Genomic DNA, 20,054 nt, shown 5'->3' with positions numbered 1-20,054 from the left:
AGAGCCCAACGTTTAAAAAAGGCCAGTGAAATAAACACACTTTGCCCCTGAAACCAAAGCCACAGAAACACACTCTTCCACTTACCAATTCGGCAAAACAAACTAACCAATCTCTCAGCATAAAACCAACCAATCCCTGCTCAGGAAAACCAGCTGATCATTGAGTATGAAACCACCCTGTACCTGTTCAGCTGGGAGCTGCCTTTCCCACTCTTGCAGGGGCAGCCACCTCCTGTACTCTTCCCTCCCAGTGAATCTCTTGAATGTGGCTTGGTGAGACCTTCTTTGCCTAAGAAGAACAGAGAAGCAATGACTTCAACTGGAGACAAGCTGAGGAGAAGGGAGCAGAACTGGAAAAGCTTCTCCTAGCAGTACAGAGTTGTTACTCTACTGAGGATCTGAGCAGAGTTGTAACAACCTGGCTGGGGTAACCGTCCCCTACCAGAGCAGAGCTGTTCATTTGGGGCAAACTTTCCCTGAAGCAGGTCTGTGAGCTCCTAAGCTTGAGGTGAATTTGTGATATTCATTGACGCCATCTTAAATGGATTCCTCTAGCCCATACTGGGACAAAAGGAGCATGGAAATAGAAACAGCAATAGATAAAAACAGTTTAGGAAAATGGGTATTGAGCCATAATGATATAAGTCAGCACATGAGTAAATAAATATGGAGATAAGCAAGCCCTATACTAAACACCAGATCATCGTTGAAGAGGACCAGGAGAATTATAACTCATAACTTAACACAGCAGTAAGTGATTAACTTTCACACATATATATCCAGGGACATATCTGCACAAGCGTGAGTATATACACAACACACACTAACAATTGTCAATGTAAACACACAGCTCTCACCCCAAAGGAAGAAGAGAGTTCATTCTGGAGTCAAATATCTGTGAGTAAACATGAGTGAAACAGGTTTATGTTAGTACAAATTACATGTTACAATGTGAAAACAGTTTCATGAAGTTTTTATAGTAACAGAATGAAGAAACTATAGACTCTATTTAAGTACATTGGCGATAATATTAAGTAGACTATTATGGTAAAGCAGAGAAACCTCAGCTACAGGCACTAGCTGCTATGTGATGACACGCAGTCCTTTGACTGGTAGAAACTTAAAGCTTTGTTAAGGAGACATATTCTGATATTTTAAATGTGAGGTCCAACGTCATCTTTTAGTGACAAGTGTTAGGTAAGTCCAACACAGGGGGCCCAAGGAGTGGCTACTCATGGGCTCAAGAGAACACAAAGGAAATTGTAATTAGGCCCTGGGACTGCAACTTCCACCACCTCCATATCACTGCAGGTCTAAGAGTCAATCAACCAGTCTTTGCAGACCAGCCTCTGTCAAGGAATTCCTGTACACACACACACACACAAAAAAAAAACACCTCTCATTCTCAATCTCCTAGCTCCCTGGTGTTTACTGAGAGCTCAAGGGGTACAACCACGTTACAACAGATTCATCTCTGACCACACATGGGATGGTGAGAGCTACTAACATATAAGGTTTGAATAAGATTCCTGTGGACGATGGTCATGGACTTGTCTCTTGGACATTTCTCTCATTTGTTTCAGATTGTCAATAATAACCTGTAAATGCCGATAAGAAAATAGGGACAAGCTGCATTACACATCAAATAACGTTTTCATCATGGGATAATCCATGCTTGCAACAAAAAATATCCCTGTTTCATTGACACTTGGTTCCTGACAGTTTACAGAAGATTTAATGATTTGTTCACAGAAAAAACAATACGTATCAATTTGTTTAAAAAATAATAGCAGTTATAGATGAATCAAAAAGTACAAATATTTGTGCATAATCCCAACAGATAAATCCATGGTGCTGATAGGCCAAGAGATTTCCAAACATTGCTGAATTGGAGACAACCTGTCTTAATGAAAGACAACTATGTTCACAGCTCAAACAATTCATTATTAGTAAGATGTCTGTTGCAGACAATGAGGAATACTGAGAACTCAAGAACAATCGCAGTGGGTTTTTGATCCTACTGCAATTACTGGCTTTGGGGGACCCTAGGCAGTTTGGATGCTCACATTAGGAGACCTGGATAGAGATGGGCAGTCCTTGGGCTTCCCACAGATCAGGGAACCCTGATTGCTCTTCAAGCAGATGAGGGAGGGGGACTTGATCGGGGGAGGGGGAGTGAAATGGGAGGCGGTTGCGGGGGGGGGGGGAGGCAGAAATCCTTAATAAATAAATAAATTAAAAAAAACTGAGCTACAGATTCGATGCACTAACAATAAAATAGCACTTATTCTTTTAAAAAATTGAGTGGATAACTCTAAATATTGTAGACTAAATACATAGCTTGTGTAAACCTTAGAAACAGACAAATGTTAGAGCACAACATTGCCTGACCTCTGTTTGAACCTACAGTAATTGGACCAGCATGCTATTGAATCAAAGTTGGCAAGAAAAATCTAAAACCAACAGTCCACGCTCACATCCACACATTTACAGACCACTGCCTATATCGAGTCAACATTTTTCCTGTACCTGATGCTGGCATCAAGCTTGCGTGTAGTGTGTGCTGAGAAGAACTGACCATACTCCTGCTGCAGCCTCCCAGGCACTGGGATTACTGGCATATATACCATGATTGGATTATTGGAGAACTGATGTTTCACAAATAAACAAGGCAATTTGATGCATAAACATGGCCTTTCAGGAAGCAATGCTGAGGCAAGTACATGTCCAAACCCACAAATATAAACTAGGACCTACATCCTATCATATGTGAAGACCATTCAAAATAAATTACAGATGTAAAAATAAAAAAAAAATCAGCCTATAAATGTCCAACAGAACACAAGAAGAAAATCCCTGTCACTGGGTGCCAGGCAAAGATTTCGCAGACAAGACACCGAAAAAAAAAACCGTAATTGAAGAACTAGAGAAGGTGGGATCTTACAATTTAAAATCTCCTGCTCTTCCAAAGACATGGATGAGAATTGAGATGATAAGTCTGAGGCTAGGAGAAAAGTTAGAAATACATATGTCTGATAAAACATTTCTATGAAACATACGGAAAACCTCAAATGTCAGCAAGCAATCTCACGCACAGAGTGGGAAGTCGGGATCACAGAGCGCTCATTCGGCCTCATTTCCCTCCTGCTTGCTCTCCCACAACTCCCCTCCTGGACAATGGCTCCAGCACAGCCTGGTACACAACAGCACAGGAGGAGGCAGAATGGTCCCAAGTCTCTCTCCTTCCGGAGATACACAGGCTGCAATCCCCGAGATAGGAGTGGTCCTACTTGAGTCTGGAATCCCTGCATCTGCCTCCCAACCCTCAGAAAGATTCTGGTGCTCACCTCCGGGAATCCATAAGCTCAACTCAGTCCAAACACCAGGAACTGAATGCTCCTTTCCAGGACATCGTCTGGTCGCCATTTGAAAATGGTCGCCATAATGACCCCGGTTTCTATGACAACCACAATGCTGCCTCCCCCTTAGTAACCAGGAATGGCTCCGCCCAGCCCTCCCTTACTTTCTCTCTAAGGAAGAACTCTTCACCCTTGTTTTCACCCAAGAAAGCATACCCATTATCTGAGAAACTGTCCCACTACGAATGCAGAGCTTTTCTTTTTTTTTCGCTCTGTGAACAAAGCATATCCCTAAAAGCCCGACCACGTTGTACTCACCAGACCATGGAGGTGTCTATGGAAATGTCGTCACAAAGATAAACATTGCTGTCACGGTGACAAATGAGCAATTTTATCCATTAATTAGCTATGCATATATAACCTCATCACGGTACTTTAAATTCTGGGACACCTTGCACAGAAACATCCTGAAAAAAGAAAACCAAAGGTTAAAAGTATTGTTTTGGAGATGCCGGGGCTCGAACCCGGGGCCTCATATATGCGAAACATGTGCTCTACCTCTGAGCTACATCCCCACACCTGGTGAGAGCTTCATCAAAGCCCATGTGAATTCAGAGACACCGAGCCAGTAGTCAGAGTCTCTGCAAAGCTCTGCATCAGGTCCTTTGAGCATACTGGATTCCAGGTTTAGTGTTTTGATAGGATTCTTGGGACATTTGTTGCATAAGAAAACAATCTATTTTCAATCAAAGGAAAAATAATAACAATAAAAATAATAACAACAACAATAATAAGAACAAACCTTATGCTCTTTGAAGCAAGGTAAGCTAACAATGAATGATACTTTGAATTACTCAGTCCCATCAATTTTACTTCAACTTTACCTTGCAGGTGGTTCAACATGCCAGTATCATGCGGAATAAATAATTATATGTTGCTGATATGCGGTCATATTTGAGAGTATGAGTAGCTTCCGGAAACCCTCTCTAGCATACCTCCTTTCTTTTTTAAAACACGCCTTAGTTTCCAGGCTTGAAAGGCAGTTTTTATAATCTTGGTCAGGCTGCTCATTTTGTTTCTTAACTTAGCCAATACTGTCCATCACTCTATTTATGGCAATAACTAAATGTGCGGTAGCTATTGGTTCACAAAACCCTAAGGTGCTGTCACTTTCTGCATGTTTATGTATCTCACCGCATGCTTTGTAAGTTTCAAAAATGAGAGGTTTTCTGAAATATGTCCTCCTTTTCATACATGACCTAGTATATGTCTCAATATACAAAATCATTAAATAAATATTTCATGTATGTTCAGATGAGTGAGAAAAGTGAGTACTTTTTTAAAAAGAAAACAATCTATCTTTTTCATTTACATACCAATCCAAGTTTCTATTCCCTCTCCTCAGCCCATTCCCTCTTCTTACCCCTCCCCCCACCTTCATCTATTCCTCAGAGAAGGTAAGGCACATTGCCCAGAGGAATTAATACCTGGGCTTTAATTTAATTCATTGGTCCATGTGTCTGATTTTATGCCAATACCAAACTGTTTTTATCACTACAGCGCTATGGTGAAGTGTTAATTCAGGGATGGTGATGTCTCTGAAGTTCCTTTATTGTACAGGATTGTTTTAACTATTGTAAGTTTTTTTTCTTTTTTCACATGAAGTTGAATATTGTTCTATAAGTCTGTGAGCAATTGTGTTTGGATTTTGATGGGCATTTCTTTGACTCTCTAGAATGTTTTTGGTAAGATTGCCATTTATATTATGTTGGTCCTACCTATTCAAGAGCATCCATGAGCATGGGAGATCTTTCCATTTTCTGATATCTTCTTCAGTTTCTTTCTTTAGAGACTTAAAGTTCTTGTCATATAGGTGTTTCAGTTGTTTAGTTATAGCTACCCCAAGATAATTTATATTTGTGGCTCTTGCAAAAAGGGATGTTTCTCTGAGTTCTTTCTCTTTATTTTATCATTTGTATATAGGAGGGCTACTGATTGTTTTGAGTTGATCTTGTATCCTGCCACATTTCTGAACGTGTTTATCAGCTGTAGGAGTTCTCTGGTAGAGTTTTTGTGATCACTTATATGTACTATCATATCATCTGCAAATAATGAAAGTTTGACTTTTCTTCCTTTCCAATTTGTATCCCTTGATCTCCTTTGGTTGTCTTATTGCTCTAGCTAGGTCAACAAATACTATATTGAAAAGATACGGAGAGAGTGGACATTCTTGTATTCTTCCTAATTTTAGTGGAATCACCTTGAGCTTCTCTCCTTGTAATTTGATGCTGGCTGTTGGCTTGCTGTAAATTGTTTCTATTGTGTTTAGATAGGTTCCTTGTATCATGATCTCTTCAATACTTGTACTCCAGATGGGACTCAAACTACCTCATATTCCACATATAGCACTTGGGGCATATACCACAAGGACACTTCAGCCTACCAGAAGGACACTAGCTATTCCATGTTCATTGCCGCTCTATTCCCAATAGCCCCAAATTAGAAACAACCTAGATGTCTCACAATAGAATAGTGGATAAAGAAAATGCTGTACGTTTATATAATAGAGTATTATTCTTATTTTAGAAAAAAAGACATCATGAATTTTGCAGGTAAATGGATAGAACTAGAAAAAAAATTCTGACTGAGGTAACCCAGACTCAGAAAGACAAACATGGTATGTACTGACTTCTAAGTGGTACTAGATGTAAAGCAAAGGGTAACCAGGCTGCAATCCAGAGCTCCAGAGAAGCTAGATAACAAGGAATTAGATGAGATCACCTGGGTAAACTGGGGGTGAGGAGGTGGTGAAGGAGAGGCAATGGGGAAGGAGAACATGAGGGAACAGGATGGTCATAGAAAATGGAGTGGGAAAGCAATGAAAGAGGGAACTTGATAGAGACAGTCACTATGGTTTTAGGGAGAAACCTGGTGCTAGGGAAATTCCCAAGAATCCACAAGGATGATCCCAGCTAAGATTCCTAGCAGTAGTGGAGAGGGTTCCTGAACTTGCCTTCCTCTATTACCGGATTGGTGACTACCCCAACTATCATTACAGAGCCTTCTCCAGTAATTGGTGGACTCAGATGGGCCTTCTGTATGTGGAGAGATAGTTGTGAAGTTTGGACTATCTGAGGGGGCCCCCAGCAGTGGGATCAGGATCTGTCCCAGGTGCTCAGCCTTGTTTATTGGAGCCTATTCTCTGTGCTGAGATGTGATGCTATCTTTAATGCAGGAAGGAGGGACTTGGTCCTGCCCCAAATTAATGGGAGCTGTAGAAGAGGTGTGAGCTGGGGTGGGGAGGCAAGGGGAGTGTGAGGAGGGGTGGGAGGGAGAATTGTGGTTGGAATGTAAAATGAAATTTTAAAAAACAAATTGATCAATTTAAAAAACAATAGAACCCACCCCCCAAATCCTTTTAGCCATGACTGGTGGGCCATGCCTGCAATCTCAGCACTTAGCACATGGAGAAAGTAGAATGCAAGATAAAATAATAAACATTATTCTTTATATATGATAAATGAAATACAAACATACAAGAATATTTCTTATATAAATATGATAATAATTCACCATTGTTGCAACACTCCATTTTTATTGTTTTTATTGAGCTATACATTTTCTATGCTGCAGTCTCTTCCTCCTCTCTCCCCTTCTACCCTCTCCCATAAACCCCACACTCCCATTTACCTCAGGAGATCTTGTCTCTTTCATCTTCCTGTGTAGATTCATGTATGTTTCTCTTAGGGTTGTTTGATTTAAGGCTAAAAGCCACTTATAAGTGAATACATACTATATTTTACTCTCTGAGTCTGGGTGACCTCAATATGTTTTTTCTAGATCCATCCATTTTCCTACAAATTTCAAGATGTCATTATTGTGTACCACATTTTCTTTATCCATTCTTCAATTGAGGTGCATGTAGGTTGGTTTCACGTCATGACTATGACAAATAATGCTTCTATGAACATAGTTGAGCACATGTCCTTGAGGAATGATTGAGCATCCTTTGGGTCTATTTCCCAAAGTGATATTGCTGGGTACTGTGGTAAGTTGTTTCTTAATTTTCTGAGAAATCGCCATATGGATTTCCAAAGCAGCTATACCAGCTTGCACTCCCTCCAGCAATGGAGGAGTGTTCATTTTACCCCACATCCTCTCCAGCATAAGTTGTCATCAGTGTTTTTGATCTTGGCCATTCTTACAGGTGTAAGATGTAATCTCAGAGTTGTTTTGATTTGCATTTCTCTGATGACTAAAGATGTTGAACATTTCCTTAAATGTCTTTCAGTCATTTTAGATTCCCCTGTTGACAGTTCTTTGTTTACTTCTGTACCTTAATTTTAGTGGATTATTTGTTCTTTTGATGACCAATTTCTTGAGTTCTTTGTATATTTTGGATATCAGCCCTCTGTCTGATGAAATATCAGAAGTATCAGCCACAATTGTTGGGGGGAGTGAGCTGCTTAGCCCCGAAATTATCACTCAGAAACTGTAGTATTTTAATCAATGCTTGGCCCATTAGCTCTAGCTTCTTATTGGCTAACTCTTACATTTTAAATTAACCCATCTTCATTAATCTGTGCATTATCAAGAGGTCATGGCCTACCAGCAAAGTTTCATCACATCTGTCTCTAGCACCGGCTCCATGGCTTCTCCCTGACTCTGACTTTCTTTTTTCAGCATTCAGTCTAGCTTTCCCTGCCTACCTAGGTTCTGTCTTGGTATAGGTCCAAAGTAGTTTCTTTATTCATTAATGGTAATCACAGCACACAGAGGGGACTCCCACATCACATAGTCAGACAATGGATAATGTTCTATAGATAGAAAACAGTCTTGCAGCATGTGGCAGAGATTTCACAAATTTCACAAAATCATGACTAAAACTTCACTAAGTCTTCAAGTACTACATTCAACAGATATGGAGATTGTGTAAACCTTTTCTGATTCCCGATGTCATTGGAATCACTTTGTGGTTCTCTTAATTAGAGGTTGGCTGTTTCCTTGCTGTATATTGACTTTCTTATGTTTAGATATGGCCCTTGTATCCTTGATGCCGCCATTCCCAGGGTCTCTATCTTCCTTCTGCTTGTGGTCCAAGATGTTAACTGCTCTCAGCTGTTCTGAGTGCCAAGCCTTTTCTCAGATATCATGGACTGTAACCCTCTGAATGTGTTAGTCCAACACACTGTAAAAACTTTCTTTTTTAATTTGCTTTGTTTGTGGTGTTTTATCTCAGCAGTAAAAGAGTAACTAAGACACCCAGGTCCTTCCTGACAGAAAAATGATGCTTGTCAAATTCGGGTCCCTCATTCACCAATAATCCCTAGGCTAAAGTCACTCTGCCTTGTCAGGAACTTTCTGACTAGGAGAAGGAACTAGGAGATGCAAAAGGCCTGTCTGACAAAGCTTCCCTTGATTGAGATAAGAGAGGCCTATCCTCATTGAGGTCAGCTTTGTTTTCTATTAAATCACTGTTGGTGTTCATTGAGTTATGATTGTAAAAATACTTACTACTGTTTACTTCCTATAAGCAAAGATGATAAAGCATGTGCTAACTTAACTGGTAACTGTTGAACTCTCCTTGGTGCCCTGCCTGCCTTGAGGACTGTCAATCAAACAGCTAGGCAGACTAGTCAATTCATCACTAAATGTCTTGAACTCTCCACAGATACCTTGAGAAAACTCCCCCAAGTCCGCAATTGATTTGTGCTAGTTGGAGGGTATGACCTTAGCCTGGATAATTTGAAACTGTTTGCATCAGGTTTACTGTTATCACAGGCCTCAGTACAGCTGAGAAGGGTCTCTTAAAAAAACAAAACAAAAACTGGGAGCATGCGGGTCAAAGCACACGGTAGAAACAGAGAGAGAAGGAAGAGAGGGGAACAGAGAAAATGTAGAGGTCAATAAAAACAATAAAAAAAGAGAAAAAAGATAAAGTGCTCTTAATCACTGAGCGTTCTCTCTAGTTGCTGGATGACGATGTCATTAGAGTTTAAGAGAGAAACCCTGATGTCTTTAGAGCACTTGTTTTTTCAGAGAACTTGGGTGAGGTTCTCAGCATCCACCAGGGGGCTCACAACCATTCCAGTTCCAGGGGATCAGATGTCTTTTCTGACCTGCTTGGATAGCAGGCACCCGCATGGTACACAGACATCAATGCAGGCAAAATATTTAAATGCATAAAAAAAGCACCTAGAAAAGAGAAGTAAAGTGGCCAGAGCCAAGAGGATGAGAGACTGCAGCTCTGTGGGAGACTGCTGGAGGGGCAGGGGTATGGTAAGGGAAGGCAGATTACCTCCTGAAAGATGGATCAGTATGGCCCCTTTCGCTTTCTAGTATGGCTTAAGCGGAAGGAGCCCCATTTTGGAGAAGGGATTCTTTGGTCTTCTGGTTGGCTGACCCAACTGGACCAACTCTTCACCAGGGAGAGAGTGGCATGTCTCCATTCAGAGGGACATTTTGTTCTTTTGGAAGAGAGGCAACAACATCCCATTATTGACTCTTCAAGGCTACTGATAACAGAACCATCCAAAGGCTTAGGTGAAGGGACAGAGGGGCTACCCATGGAAGAACAAATAGAAGCTGCTTGTTTGCAATTTATTAAAGCAACAGAGTCAGACATTTGTGCTCTCCAGAGAATCAAGTGAGAAAGCTTTGTGTTGGAGATATCTTTTAAAACACCCAAGACTTCGGGAATTTCTTGACAAGATGAAGTAGGAGCCCAGGCAGCTGGAAGCCTTGTAGGGGGTGCCATGGACTAGCAGGCATATTAGATGTATTCAAAGGCAAATTGGTTTGTCCTTCAGTCTTGAAGATGATGCGGAGAAGTGTTTTGTTCACTCAAGCTGTGTGGTGAAAGAATGACTGATCACAGCCCTATTTTCATCCAGGGTCTGGTCATTGCCTCTTGCATACGCAGTTTCCCATTTAAAATAAATTAATATTCTGTCTCTTAGCCCCAAAACTCAAGTCCGTCTACTTTTGCTATTAGAAATAGCATGAAAGTCAGACAATAAAATTAGGAACTGTCATTTAGTGAGATGAATTCCTAATTATTTCTCAAAAGTGCAATATCGCATTATCCGCACGTTAACTTACAGTTATGGGGCTTGCTTCAGTGATTTTGGACTTGGAATAGCTTTGAAAGCAGCTTTGTCAAAATTCTTCCAGTAAACTGAAGAATAAAGAAAAAACTGGGATTGAAAAAAATTCTTTTTAAAACTAACTTTCCAACAAGAGAAACAGACACACCCAAGAGTGGAGGGCTACCTGATTCAAGGAGATGGTGTCTGATTGGCTGAGTCTTGCTAGTTGGCAGGAGGGAGGGCTGGTGCTGGGGAGCTGTCATGTGACTTTCCAGCTGGCGAGCCCCGCCCTCACCCTCCAGGACCAAGTCCCAGAGCTGTCTCTCAGGTCCTTGGGCTCCCAGTTACTGTTCGTGTTTCTCTCAGATCAGTGTGAGGCTTTGTGCCTAGACATATAGGCTGGGGGTTGAAGCCCGCTGGGAGCTAGGAGGGAAAGATTGGAGGTGGAGTTTGGGACAAGGGAGGAGGACTTGTGTGTAGACCTTAGAGCCAATGGGAAACGGGGCTGCTGGGGAGCTTGCAGCCTCTGCACAGATGGCAGAGAAAGCAGACAACCCCAAGTATCCCCACCTGCAGGCTACAGCCCATCCCAGGTGGCTGAAGGGTACCACGAAGGGACATTGAAGACATCCCTTGTGTTTAGTTCCTGGGCAGCATTTGCATAGCGCCCCAACCTTATGCTGCTGCTTCGGTTTAGGCTTTTCTCCCGTTCGCTGCAGCCTGTTTGACCCAATGTCTGCCATGTTCTGATTCTCATGTAGTAGATTTTCCTTCACTGCCTGGGAAAATACTCAGAGCGCATAGTCAAATTAAAGTCCTTGAACCACAGAGCCCTCTATTGGGCATCAGCCAACTTTTGTGAAACTGCAACACCCAGCAGTGTGCACCGAGAAAACAAGCCTGAAACTTCCTTGTGTCTTCCTTTATTGTTTTCTCAATAGTTTGTTGTCTCCCAGGATGACTGCTCCTTCTGGGCATAAGATACAGGAATTGCGAGCCAGTCACATCTGTGCATGGGGAGATGGAGTCAGTGCATGCTTCCTTCTGGATGTAAACTAGGAGGTCATATTTGTGTTACTCCCGGGGCTCCATGATGGAAGAATCCATCTCTCCTTTACTGCTCAAGGCAGAGCCTTGGCACCTGTGAAATGGGGATACATCTTCCCATGCAGGGGTGTGGAGAGGAGCACAGGAAGCCTGAGAATGAGAACTGTTGTGCCTTGCTCCTGCCTCTTCCCCTGCATAGGAGTCAGGAACTTGGTCAGGCACTTGTGGCTGGGTCAAGGGAGGTCTCCCCTGTGCCCAGGTATAAGTCCAGATAACTGAGAGTCTGTGCCATGTCTCCCTGGCGCTGTGTCTTTTTGGTACTGTTCTTCCCTTCTCTCGGGACACTGTTGCTGATGGTGATCTGGAGGCCCTGCTTAGCAAAGGAGTCCTTTAGCTGGACAATAGGGTAGAGAGTCAAACTCTGAGTCCAATAGGATTATCTTCCCCTCGGTTGAGGACTCTGTTATCATTTGGGCCTTGATAATCCGTGAGATTCATGGGCTCTCTCTTTCTTGTTTGTCTGTTCCCACAAGCCCCTCCAGGAAACTTAGAGCTCAACAAAACAGGAAACAACATGGATGACCATGAGCACTGCTGCTGTCCAATAATCTGAGCGCTCTCATGTCTTTCTTCTGGAAATTCACCTTAGCCCTGTCTTTCTGTTTCCATAGAATCACCACCGCCCCTGTGAGTTTTCCTCTATCCATATAGTATGAGGTTATTTTCTTACAGGTGTTTTAAAATAGACCCTTTTTGGAACATGTGCCTGTTTTCTAAATTATTACTAAAATGACTTGGAGTTTTCACATACTCCAAAGCAGGCATGTACTCCATCTAAAACCACTCATTCCAACCCTAAGATGGCTCCCTTAATTAAGATATATGCGTCCCTGCTCCCCTATCCAACCTTCCTTTATCCCAATCATCCCGTTTCCCCAAGTTACTCCCATCCTTCCCTTCTCACTTTTCTCTCCCTACCAAACAAAGCCCAGGTCCAGACGGTTTCAATGCAGAATTCTACCAGAACTTCCAAGAAGACCTAATACCTATACTCCTTAATGTATTTCACAATAGAGAAACACAAAAGTCATTGCCAAATACCTTTTATTAAGCTATAGTTACCCTGATACCAAAACCACACAAAGACTCAACCAAGAAAGAGAATTACAGGCCAATCTCACTCATGAACATCGATGCGAAAATCCTCAATAAAATCCTGGCAAACTGAATCCAAGAACACATTAGAAAAATTATCCATTATGATCAAGTAAGCTTCATCCCAGGGATGCAGGGCTGGTTCAACATACGAAAATCTATCAATGTAATCCATCATATAAATAAACTGAAAGAAAAAAACCATATGATCATTTCAGTAGATGCTGAAAAAGCATTTGACAAAATTCAACATCCCTTTATGATAAAGGTCTTAGAGAGATTAGGGATACAAGGGTCATAACTAACTATAATAAAAGCTATTTATAGCAAGCTGACAGCTAACATAAAATTAAATGGAGAGAAACTCAAAGCCATCCCACTAAAATCAGGAACACGACAAGGCTGTCCACTGTCTCCATACCATTTCAATATAGTGCTTGAAGTTCTAGCAATAGCAATAAGACAACATAAGGGGATCAAAGGGATTCGAATTGGAAAGGAAGAAGTTAAACTTTCATTATTTGCAGATGATATGATAGTGTACATGAGCGACCCCAAAAACTCCAGCAAAGAACTCCTACAGCTAATAAACACCTTTAGTAGTGTGGCAGGATAAGAGATCAATTCCAAAAAATTAGTTGCCCTTCTATACACAAAGGATAAGGAAACAGAGAGGGAAATCAGAGAAGCATCACCTTTCACAGTAGCCACAAATAGCATAAAATATCTTGGGGTAACTCTAACCAAGGATGTGAAAGATCTATTTGACAATTTTTTTTCCGTTTTTATTGACTTTTTTCCATTCCCTTCCCGTCTTCCTCCTCCAATTCTACCATCTCTCATGCTCCCCATAGTCCCAGATTACTCAGGAGATCTTGTCTTTTTCTACTTCCCATGAAGATTATGTCCCTTTATGTCTCTCTCTCTTAGGGTCCTCATTGTTGTCTAGGTTCTCTGGGATTGTGAAATGTAGACTGGATTTCTTTGCTTTATGCCAAAAGTCACTTTTGAGTGAGTATATAAGATAATTGTCTTTCTGTGTCTGGTTTACCTTGCTCAATATGATATTTTCTAGATCCATCCATTCGTCTGAAAGTATGAAGATGTCGTTATTTTTTTCTGATGTGTCGTACTCCATTGTGTAAATGGACCACATTTTCCTTATTCATTCTTTGGTCGAGGTGTATTTAGGTTGTGTCCAGGTTCTGGCTATGACAAACAATTCTGTTATGCACATAGTTGAGCACATGTCCTTCTGTTATGATTGAGCATCCTTTGGATATATACCCAAAAGTGGAATTGCTGGGTTTGAGGAAAATTGTTTCCTAATTTTATGAGAAATTTCCACACTGACATCCAAAGGGTTTGTACCAGATTGGACTCCACCAAGCAATACAGAAGTGTTCCCTTTTCCCCACAACCTCTCTAGCATAAGTTGTCACCAGTGTTTTTTGTTTTTTGTATTTGTTTTTGTTTTTGGTTTTTTTTTTTTGAGACAGGGTTTCTCTGTAGCTTTGGTGCCTGTCCCGGATCTAGATCTTTTAGACCAGGTTGGCCTCGAACTCCCAGAGATCCACCTGCCTCTGCCTCCTGAGTGCTGGGATTAAAGGCATGCGCCACCACGGCCTGGCTGTCATCAGTTTTTATCTTGGCCATTCTTACAGGTATAAGATGGAATCTCAGAGTTCTATTGATTTGCATTTCCCTAAATGGATAACAATGTTCAACAGTTTTTTTTTAATAGTCAAAAAATAAGTTTTTCTGTGTCTGTGAGGGTTTATGCCTGTATTATCTATTCTATTTCAATGGTCTTGATGTCTGTTTTCGTGTAAGTTCAATGAAGTGTTTTTATTCTTTGACAAATCCATACAAATGTATAACATATTTGAATTTTTACCCCCTATTGTCTTGTCTCATCACCCCTCACTGGTGCTATTCATTTTCTTTCCAGCAAGTTCTCAATCCTACTTTCAAGTATTTTATTATTGCTATTTGGAGGTTTCTTTGTTTGTGACCTATTCAGTATAATTAATGTTGCTTGCATGAGCATAGTTTGGAGGCTATGAACCATACTATGGACAAGTTAGCAATGGCTATAATTTAAAAAAAATGGCTCCTCGTCCCCCAGAAACTAGTCACCACCATGGATTTCTCAGATGCCTTGGTACTTTATTTCCCTCTAACTACTCATCATGAAATGTTTTTGGTCTCATCTTGTGCCATTTTTCTTCAGTTTGAAAATACAGCTATTGTGGGTTGTTTCATGGAACAGCCGTATCACTTCCAGAAGATAGACAGTGTTTCCCAGCATGTATCCTACACCCAGCTTCTATTTTCTACTGTGGGTCCATAGGTAGAACAGCCGTATCACTTCCAGAAGATAGACAGCGTTTCACAGCATGTATCCTACACCCAGCCATTATTTGCTTTCTACCCCCAGTTCTGCAATGATCCCTGAACCTTGGAACGGAACTGGAGATGTTCCATTTGGAGATGAGCAATCAACAAGCAGTTGTTTTTAGTTCTTTGACCATCTACACATCTCTTCATTGTCATCCACTGCAAAATAAACTTCCTTCATTCCTTTATTTATTTATCTATCTATTTGTCTGTTTGTCTATTAGAGGCAGGGTCTCTCTCTGTGTATCTCTGGCTCTCTTGGAACTTGCTCTGTAGACCAGGCTAGCCTTGAACTCTCAGAGATCTGACTGCCTCTGCCTCCTGAGTACTTGGACTAAAGGTGTGCACCACCCCTACCCTGCTGAACAGAAGGATGAGAGGAGCACTATTGTATGGATAGAAATGGAAATATGTAGGACAGATGTGGTTGGTTTATGCCTTTAATTCCAGCAGTCTGGAGGCAGAGGCGGGCACAGGTCTGTGAGTTGGCTGCTGGGCCTAGTCTACATATCAAGTTCCAGGCCAATCCAAACCAAATACAATCCATATATATTTAGAAATCAGCTTGATCATGTTTATTTAGCAAGACAGCAGCAGAAATTTCCACCTTGCACACATGACTTTCCTAACCATGGAGTATTGGCCAGTATTATACTACCAGGCATGGATTCCTTCCTGTGAAACAGGCTTCAAATACAACCAAGGTAGTTCATGCCCCCCAAGTAACTGTCATTCTGTTATTGCAACATCAGGGGAATATTTCCTAACATGCCAATAATGCAGATTACAGGGCTCACAGCTGCATAAAACCATCGATGACTTTTCTTTCTCCAGTAGAATGAATCACTCCCTTTGGCATTAGGAAAGGTGGCTAGCATGTCGGAAGCTTTCAGCTCACTGCCAGCTTGATTCCTTGAGGTCTGGAACCAAAATATCGAAGTATTGAATGTCTTTAGCAGTAGAGGCTTAATCTCTAATTCTGGTGCATAACCGAAAGCAATAGCATATGGTGTATTTTTCAGGAAACCAATGGGGCTTCTTAGATCAGCACCTCATAGTGAGGTACCTGATATCTGCCACTAAGGTGTGTGTGAGTGGTGTGTGTGTGTGTGTGTGTGTGTGTGTGTGTGTGTGTACAAACGAGTGCAGATACCTATTGAAGACAGAGGCATCAGATTCCTCTGGAGCTGGAGTTGCAGGCATATGCAAGCTTCCTAAGGCAGCTGCTGGGAAGTGAACTGAGGTCTTCTACAAGAGATTTCTTATCCATTTTCCAGCTCCTAGGAGCTTTTGTTTAATAGCTCATGACTTCTAGAAATAGCATTATTTGTATATATGCAGAGTATCTCTGTTCAAATACATTCAATAACTTGATTTTTAATTAGCTTATAAAATAGTAGTTTTCTATGTGGCTTTTTAAAAAACAATTTATTCATTTATTAATTTACTTATTTTACATTCTGGACACAGATTTTCCTCCCTCCTCACCTCCAAGTCCCCTCAGTCCACCCTCTGTTTCCACCCCAAATCCCCTTTTCCTTCCTTTCTGTTTAGGAAAGGGCAGGTCTCCCATGTGTATCAACAAAACATGGCATATAGTGTTACAGTAAGACTAAGCACCTCCCCTTGTATTAAGGCTGGGGGGCAAGGCTACACAGTATGAAGAGTAATGTGCCACCACTGCCCGGCTCTACATGGCTTTTTAATGCAACTTTAGTATTGGCTAGTCATCCCTTACCCTCTCTTTCCTAACCCCTTCTAAGCCCCACTTTAATTGTTGGATCCTCAGTGTTCTCCCACATACTACATTTAAGCCCTCTTCTCTCCCCGCCCATAATGGCCTTTCTCCAGCATCATGTCCTTTAGAGACACTCGAATTTAAATAAACAAATTCAAAGCTAAGGTCTACCTATGAGAGAGAGCATACACTTTTTGTCATTCTAGGTCTGTTTTACCTTACTCAGTATATCTTTCACTTACATCTACTGTCCTGAAAATTGCATTCTTACATTACAACTGAATAAAATATCTCTCTCTCTCTCTCTCTCTCTCTCTCTCTCTCTCTCTCTCTCTCTCTCTCTCTCTTCCTCTCCCTCTTTTTCTCTCCACCCACCCCCATATATACATCCCAGTTTGATTATTTATCTAACTATTGATGAACTTCTGATCTAATGTGATTCCTTTTAACTTTTGTGACTATAGCCACGGTTAACATGGATGTGCAAGATCAGCGGAATGCCCCAAAAGTGAATGGGTCACCCTGGGTACCTTACCAGCATAAGCAAAAAGGGGAACTCACTGAGAGGAAGTCGATCCAGTCTGGCAAAGAGGATGCACAGTTAGGGTGTTTTCCAGAACGTGGCCCTGGGCCTGCTGAAAAACAGAACCTTTTGGTGGGAAACCTCTATCTGTTAGTAAAAGTATTAAAACTACCCTCTCTACCTACGCAAAAAAGCTCCAATTACACCAGATTATAGCAAATCAAAGATGTTCATGTTTAATGAAAGCAATGCTTCTCAGTTGTAGGGAACATGGTGGGGGAGGGGGCGAGGAGGTGGGGAGACAGGGAGAGACCATGCAAAACCTGAGACCATATGTTAACTAGTCCGTGAGAGTGGTCCTGACCCTTCCTGGAGAGGGTCAGCACTTGGCAGGCTTCCCTGAGGTGGAGTCTGAACAAAGGCAACTCCCAGGGGGAAGGGGCTTAGGATGGATGCCAGGGACTGGGATGATGCTTCCAATCTTCCCAGACTCATTGGATATAGGGGTGTTAGAGGGCTGAGGTCTCACTTTTGACCAAATATCTCACAACAGCCATCTGTAATTTGTTCATCAATGAGGAAGTTTAAAAACAGAGGGAATTCCTGTTTCTGATTACTGCTTAACTGGGTACTGATTAACACTTAACTATCAGGTATAGGCGAGAGGCCATCAGCAATTGTCATAAATCTCTAGAAACACATAGGCTTACAAAAAAACAAAAAACAAAAAACAAAAAAACCTGCTAAAACCGAGATCGTTGGGCAGTGTTGAATTTTATTCTTCGAAAGTGTTCGTCATTTTATGGTTTTTTTTTTTTTTTGGTGAACTCTTCTCTTGTTGGATGACTAGGGAAAGAAAAATAGAAAAAAATACTTAAAAGGGAATTTCCTCTTTCTTTTATTTTTTTCTTTTTTCCTTTTTTTGGTTTTCTTAAAAGTAAGTTAGGTTTCTTCTACAAGATAGCTTTACTAGGTCACTGAAGGCTGATAAACATGCCTTTGAATGCAAAAGCCCTAACCACTTATCCTCATAGTGGAGGTATGTATGTGTTAGAACACCTGAAGACTTTACAATAATCTATATATTCTATATAATATGTATAGAATACATTTAAGTAATAGAATTAAAATATTTATAAAATATTGTTATTGTCCACAGAGTGTTCTAGGAATGAGGAGTAAGTAAGAATTTCCTTCGGTTTATCTGCATACAATTAGAAAGTTTCATCTTATCAGATGATTTTTTTGAATTCTTGAGTTCTCAATTAGAGCTGACAAGATGAAAATGCCACTCAGCTTTTAAAAGTTCACTTTGAGTTTCTCCAGGACGTGGTTACACTGAAAAGCCAACTGATTGTTTGAATCTGGTAAGATGAAACACACACAAACTCTAAACTTAGTCTTCCACCTTATTTTATAACAGTTTCTAGAAGATTAAACTTACAGTTTGCACAGTTTTTATGTGTGAAGGCATAGATTCAAAGTGTTGCATCCTGAAAAATGTACAATATTCACATTAAAATAAAACCTGAGTAAAATCGAGATTTATATAGTGCCACATCCAATATTCTAGAATTAGCTTTAATGTAATTTTAGTAATTTTGTAAGAAGAAATGAATCTAGATTCTATTATTGCTGCAACCTAGCATGCAAACCATGTACGTTATCTAAATAAAAGACAACTACTTGATATTGTAACTGCTGCACTAATTATCATAATTCTTACTACTACTTAGGTTTATTAACTGACTGTGCTAACTTTCACCACTGTTCCTCTCAACTAGAAACCTCCATGACTTACTTTCCTTCGATGGAAACGTATGTTTTTCTGCGGTAGTAATTTTTTTCAGTTTTGATCTGTCAAATTCTTCTATTTCCGACATGTGAAGTTTGTCAGCCATCTTAACTGAAAGAAGAAGAACAACAAAATGTTACCTGCTAGAACTATGATCAGATTAGGAATGACAATTAAAAGTTCATACAAATTCAAAATATCAATGAATACTTTGTATGGTGGTTTTCAACAAGGAAACAGACAGTCTTAGAAAGTCATGTTTTCTTCGGGTACTCTGATTCCAAAGCTTTAGTCCATTTCTGGTGGCAGCAAATGACAGCAGATGAAGATGCTCCAGAAACTGAGATAGTCTAGAAACCCAGGGGAAAATAAAACCCTGACTTTTAAAATCCCAGCAAAGGTAAAATGAGACTATGAGCATCTTCACCTTCCAGTCAGCTATTTTTAGGGGATTTGGGAATGATGGTGAGCATCACACACTAAAAGAGAGGCACACAACACTGTACTAATTTCTATTGAATGTCCAAAGTCAGTGTATTAGAACACTGCAATAAGACAGGGAAGGGTTAACCTAGTCATTGGCAATAAAAGTCTCATAGTACCTTCTTGTAACCTTAGAGAGTGTATAAAAGAAAAAAGAAAACTCGCTATTTATGATCAAGACTCAAAACCTTTAGTAGAATGAGGAATGCCAAATACAGGTGAGTCCTAGTTCCAAAGATAAGAAGGCAGAGCTCTTCAGCCAGGGCCTGGTTTTATTTTAACAGGGCTAGGACACAATCTAGTGACCAGGGTAGACTAGAGAGCCCTCTACCCAACCCCAGCCCCAACTTCCATGTCTCAAATCCTTTCACTCAAGGGTATCCTAAGGCCTCCTTTGCCAGGTGAACATCGCTGATCTCAAAGCTGGGGTAATTGTCCCCTTCCACAGTGAGGACAGACCTTCACA

The 20,054-nt window shown here is 40.9% G+C and overlaps 1 long non-coding RNA gene and 1 other non-coding gene across 3 annotated transcripts in view; one reads left to right on the top strand and one right to left on the bottom strand.

The window, feature by feature from the left end:
* LOC142840233 (uncharacterized) overlaps nt 1–20,054 on the top strand; it is a 76,742-nt gene that overhangs the window by 33,781 nt on the left and 22,907 nt on the right. The window lies entirely within an intron of this gene.
* Nucleotides 3,863–3,934, bottom strand: Trnaa-cgc (transfer RNA alanine (anticodon CGC)). Its single transcript has one exon. It is a non-coding gene; the product is annotated as a tRNA-Ala (tRNA).

Source organism: Microtus pennsylvanicus, chromosome X (genome assembly GCF_037038515.1).
Source record: "Microtus pennsylvanicus isolate mMicPen1 chromosome X, mMicPen1.hap1, whole genome shotgun sequence".
NCBI lineage: Eukaryota > Metazoa > Chordata > Mammalia > Rodentia > Cricetidae > Microtus > Microtus pennsylvanicus.
Note: the sequence above shows the minus strand (reverse complement) of the source record. Positions and strands in the feature narration are given on the sequence as shown.